Raw genomic sequence first — 6,263 nt, forward strand, 5'->3', positions numbered from 1 at the left:
CGTTGGTAGCCAAGTAGAGTAAAGTTGGTGCCAGGATCCGGGTTTGTTAGGTTGGTAGTTGATTAGTGGTGTCAAACTATCTCAGGGTCATCGTTTGTGTTTATCCTTCTACGTTCGTGTCTGTTTGTCAATAACGTTCATCTTGTTAATCGTTAATAAGTGTATCCGTTTGGTTCATATTATAGGTATGGGTTTGTTACAGTGTATCTACGTATATTACGTACGGATAAGGATCACCGACTACTATAGTAGACAGCCAATGGTTCGGTTGGGCTGCACAGACCATCGATTGGGCCTGTGTCAGAGAGACAACGTATAATAATAGTAATCTCCCATAGACGCGGGACAGTGGTAATCTCCCATGAGACGCGGGACAGCGGTAATCTCCCATAGCCACGGGACAGTGGGAATGTTGGTCTCTCTTTTGTGTTCGTAAAAGTGTATGTTGTAAGTAGAGCCGGTAGGCCGAGTGCCAAGTTAGGTCTTGGTCGGTTAAATAGTTATTTATGTTGGGAAGCCGAATTTGAGTATTAAGTATTAGTAGGTACGCCGGGTATTGAGTAAGTTGTTGGTTGGTATTTAGTTATAGTATGTGTCGGTGAGGCCGGGTATTGTTTGTCGTGAAGGTGGTAAGTTGTAGTAGTTTAAGTATTTTGGTCGTAAATTCGGTATTTAGTGAAAAGAGTTCGGTAAAGTGAAACTTTAGTTTAAAGTTGAGAAAAGTCGAAACCGAAATTTCTAGAGTAAAGAGTTTAGTAGAGTCCGAGTATTCGGTTTGAATGAGTTTCACTCAAGGGAAAAATTTTGTTTTGGCGAGAGCCGTAGGAGAAAGGTTTTGAAGGTTTTGGTACCTTTCAATTTCTAAGTGAAACCCTTGTAAGTTTTAGTGGGTAGGGTGTTACCCTAAAATATTGTTTCAAAGAGCCGTCTCAGGGTTCAGAAATCCCCTCTTATTGTATTGAGTAAAGTGGTTTAAGTAAATTTTAGTTATTTTGTAACCGAAAGGCTAAACTCATCCTTTTATCTTAGATTCGGTTTGGCTCAGTACATTAGTAAATGAAGAAAGTTTCGGCAAAGGAAATGAATCCGTTTTTGGTTGAAGTTGGGGGTACTATTTAAGATCTTGCAAAGTTGACAAGTTTTAACAAAATCCGTTCTTAAGTCTTAAGTTTCTCATGAATTTTGGAAAGAGTTTTGTAAAGTTTTACTTTGAACAGTTATCGGCCGTGGTTGGAAAGAGATGAACTGATGGTTGATTTCGGTTTTGTGTTTCTGGTTTGGAATAAAATATGAAAGGCTATTTTGGTTCAGCATATATAAACTGTTTTGAAAGGCTTTTGAGTTTTTGAGAATCGAACGGTTCTTCCCTCAGAAAAGATTTTTAGACTTTACTTTTACTGTAAACCATTGTTTTTGAAAAGGAGGCATAAGACGGTTATTAATCACTAGTACGGTTTATCTTCACGTATCCTATTACAGTAATTCCCAAAAACCCTCTACTGAGAACCCTTTCGAGGATGATGTTCTCACCCCCCTACATTTTTCCCCTTTCAGGATATGAGCGCAGAAGTTACGAAGAGCTTATTTAATTGTTGTTGTGATGCTCTGTATTGTTTTAGCTATGGTCTATTGTACCCTCGCCTTTATCTTGATATAATCTGTAAGAGGGATAGGAACTGTACCCACAGCCTTCACCAACCTACCCTCCGTGCGATCCCATCGCCACCGCCTACCTAACCTCCTCAGCACCAGACAAATCACAGATAATGCAAGCAAGTAAAACACAGATAGTAATCATATATAACAAGTAATTCAAGAAGCAAGTAGGCATATTATACAATTAGGCAAACTCAAGTAATCAAAGCAAACAAGCATATAAGAGATGCATATGATGAATGCCTGTCCTATTGGCTCGTGATATCACTTGTCGCTCCGTAAATGCCAACCGACACATCCTTCCGGATGTAGCCTTTTCTGCCACACTAGAGATATAGTGCCCTGCGTACTCATGCAGCAGCGAATCTGCTACGCCAGAGATATAGTGCCCTGCACACTCATGCAATAGGGAGTCTACTACGCCAGGGATATAGGCCCTGCACACTTCATGCAGCAGAGAAAGAAACAACCATAACTACTTATGTAGCAGAAAAATCTACCATGCCAAGGATATAGGCCCTGCACACTCATACTGTAGAAAAATCTGCCATGCCAGGATATAAGCCCCGCACACTCTCAACAACAAATACTCAAAACCATCACCGATTTCCAATTCCTCAAATCATTATCAACTATCGTCACCTCTTAAGTTTTCTGAGTCATCACCAATATAATATTCCACCCGCTTACCCACAACTTCAAAAACCTAAGTCTCCATCTTCTAAACTCATGTAGAAATTACTAATTTAGTCCACTAACCCATCTCTAATAGTTTTAAGGCCTAATTACTAGTTAGCAATCTTAAACAGTAGATAAAGAAGTTTGGAAAGCTAGAGAACCCTTTAAAAGTGAAGAAAAATTAATTTTCATCAAAACAGGGTGTATGCGTATGCATGCATTAGGTATGTGCACGCATACATACAATTTGGCCCATTTTGCGTACGCATAAGTGCCAAACAGAATGGCATGTATGTGTATGGGGAAAATTGATGCACCACTATTTCGTGATACATTTTAGGCTGAATTGAGTGGATTTTATCCATTATTCTCACACTTATGCAATGAATTCGCATGTTTTACATTTTCCTTCCTAATTCTGTGCTATGATTGAAAACATGCTTCTTTGGCCTTAAATTCGCTAATTTTAATCTTCTCTTATTACCATTCGATGCCGTGATATGTTTGTTAAGTATTTTCAGGTTTTATCGGGCAGGAATGACTTAGAGGATGGAAAGGAAGCATGCAAAAGTGGAAGGAACACAAGAAATTGATGTTTTGAGAAGCTGGCAGCGACGCGTACGCATGGATGACGCGTACGCATGACTGGTGCAGAAGACATACGACGCGCACGCGTGGATGAAACGTACGCATGACCAGAAGTTTGTCCAGCGACGTGTATGCGTGGCTGACACGTACGCGTGGCGAGCGTCATGTGCTGCAATTTACAGAAAACGCTAGGGGCGATTTCTGGGCTGCTGTGGACCCAGTTTCAGGCCCGAAAATACTGATTAGAGACTGAAGAGTGAAGCTGAAAGGGGAGAATCAATCATTCACACTTTTATTCATAGAATTTTAGGTTTAGATGTAGTTTTCTAGAGAGAGAGGCTCTCTCATCTCTCTAGGTTTTAGGGTTTTTAGGTTTAGCTTTTCTCAAATTCAGATTTCTACCTTAGTTTAATTCAGTTTTCTTCTACTCTTATTTGTTCTAGTACTTTGGTTCATCTACTCCTTTTGTTGATTTTCTTATGTTGCCAATTTAGTTTATGAATTCTTCATGTTAGATTCAATTTCCTATTTAATGCAATCTATGTTTTTATGTTTACGATTGCTTTCCTTACTTTGTTGTTAGAGTTTTCTCTTGCAATTGTTAGTCTTAGATTTTGCTATGTCTTGTTAATTTTCTATGTTTTTACTTTATACCTTCCAAGTGTTTGATAAAATATTTGGTTGGAATTTAAATTAGATTTTTGTATTCTTAGCTTAGATTGAGTAATTTGGAGACTCTTGAATTGTCAAAGTCTCTTGGTGGTTGGTGCTTGAAAGTTGCTACTTGGCTCGAGCTTCACTAACTCTAGTCTTTGATTAGGACTTGTGAACTTAAGTTGAATTGCTCACTTGACTTACCTTCAATTGTTAGAGGTTAACTAAGTGAGAGTAAAAGGCAATTATCATCACAAGTAACTATGATAATGTGGAGAGGAATTCCAATTATCAATCCTTGTTAGGAATTTTCTTAGTTGTTATTTTATTTCCTTGTTATTTACATTACTTGTTCCTTATTTCAAAACCCAAAAATATACTTTCCCATAACTAATAATAAACATACTTCCCTGCAATTCCTTGAGAGACAATCCGAGATTTAAATACTTCGGTTAATTTTATTGGATTTGTATTTGTGACAAACAATTTAAATATTGATTGAGGTTTAATTTTCGGTTTAGAACTATACTTGCAATGGGATATTTTTGTGAAAATCTTTACCGACATTTTTTCTCTGTCAAATTTTTGGCACCGTTGCCGGGGAATTGCAAATGTGTGGCTTATTATTGGTTGTTGTGAATATTGTGAATAATTTTTCTTTTTCGTTTCTTTGTTAGTTTTTTCTAGTTTTAGGAGTTTATTTTCATTATTTCTTGTTGGTTTTTGTTTTTATTTTCTCTTGTTACTATGAATTCTCACCCCTTTGGCTATGAGTTTGGTTCAAATTATGTTGTAGGAAATGGAAGCTACAATGAGAACATGCATTAAGGATGGGACAATCAAAGGTGGAAGGAGCCTCAAGCTTATGGACAACTCTCTTGGCAACAACCTCCACCAACTTGCTATGAGCAAGAGCCATTCCAAAGTGCGTACCAAGACAATAGCTATGGTGGACCCCCTTGTAGTTACCAACAAGCCCCACCATATGCCTGTGAACCCCCTCCTCAACATAGTTTTGAACCACCATACTCACAAACCACCTACAATCAAACACTTCCAATTGACCCTAACCATTATCCACCACACCAACCACCATATGAACCATATGAACCTTACATAGAACCACCCCAATACCACCACAATTACTCCCAAGAACCACCACCTCAAATTACACCATCTTCATATCCTTATCAAGAAGAACCACCTTCCCATTATGAGCCCTTTCTCCCAACAAACAAACCCTCCTATCCACCCTAAGCTTCCATAGATGATACTTTTAGTGTTATTCGCCAAGGACAACAGGAGCTTCAAACCACACTTACCTCCACTCTCATTGGTCTCACCTCTACTCTCCAAGCTCTTATATCCCGTGTGGATCTATCCTCTACCACCAAGACTCAGCCCTCAAGCTCTAGTGCACTTCCTTTTCACCCATATCCATCAATCCAAGATCCAAACGATCCTAATTATGCTGGTATCATGGAACAAGAGAAAAGGGATCGTCTTAGGGACTTAATGGATCGGGTTCACGCATCAATACTTCAAGAAAAGCAAGAAGTGGCCCAAAAGGTGGAGGTATGAGAGACCCTTGAAGATAAAATAATAGTTGAAGAATTAGGGGAGGTTGAACAAGAGGTGGAAGTCATCAATGAGGAGCTGGATTTTGCACCAGAGCAAGTGGAGAACGCTGAAATTATTGAAGAAGAGGAAGTGATTGAAGATTTAGGAGATGCGGAACCTCCATGGGAAACTCAAGTCATGGAGCCTCATTCCAAGACGTTTGAATTTGATGTTGAGGAGGGTGTGCAACCTCCAAAGCATATCATGGTTGAAGACTTTGAGGAGGTTGATCATAAGATAGGTTCAATAATTGATGAATTTTTATCTACAATTGAATCCTCTCCCATTGGACTTGAAGAAGAGGTTAATGTTGGAGAAGCTTGTCAAGAGGTGGAGATCATCAAAGAGGCGTCTAAGAGAGTGAAGCATACATTGACAAAGCTGCCATTGGAGACACCTCTCCTGGAGCCATCACCATCCGTCCTTTTATTCAAGTGGGTAACTCTCTACTCCTTAAGCTTTAATTTCTCACTTGCATACGGGTTGCTTGAGACGGATGGACAACTTAGAGCTCTTTGTGGTTTTAAGAGTAAAAGAAGGATGGTTAGTGGTTGGATGTTCAAGGTCTAAGTGCCATAGTTGGTATAGTTCTCAATTGATTGGGTCTAGGAAGTTGTTGGGATGTCTCAGTGAAAATTCAGATTGCTTGCTACTCGGTTGGAACAATGATAATCCACTTAAAGACGGGTGTAGAAACAAGATTTGGGATCCTGGCATACAAAGAGGATCAACTTTGGGAGCCCAAAACTTGTGAGAAACTTCATCAAGGCTTGGTGAATTCACTTGGTAATGTTAAAGCTTATTGGAAGTCCAAGCATTGGTGGAAGTTTCAAGATGAGTTCAAGCACAAGCCACCATGACAAGGAGCTCACCAAATGTCCAACTTAAGGACTTTAACTAAAAGTGCTAGGTGGGAGACACCCACCGTGGTAAATTCTTCCTATTTTCCCGTTTATTTATATTGGTCATAAGTTGAATTTTCAATTTTAGTTCGATTTATTTATTTTGAGTTACAATTTAGCTTGTTTAATAATCTTTGACATTACTGTGGTAGACTGTTAGCTTCT

This window comes from Arachis ipaensis, chromosome B01 (genome assembly GCF_000816755.2).
Source record: "Arachis ipaensis cultivar K30076 chromosome B01, Araip1.1, whole genome shotgun sequence".
NCBI lineage: Eukaryota > Viridiplantae > Streptophyta > Magnoliopsida > Fabales > Fabaceae > Arachis > Arachis ipaensis.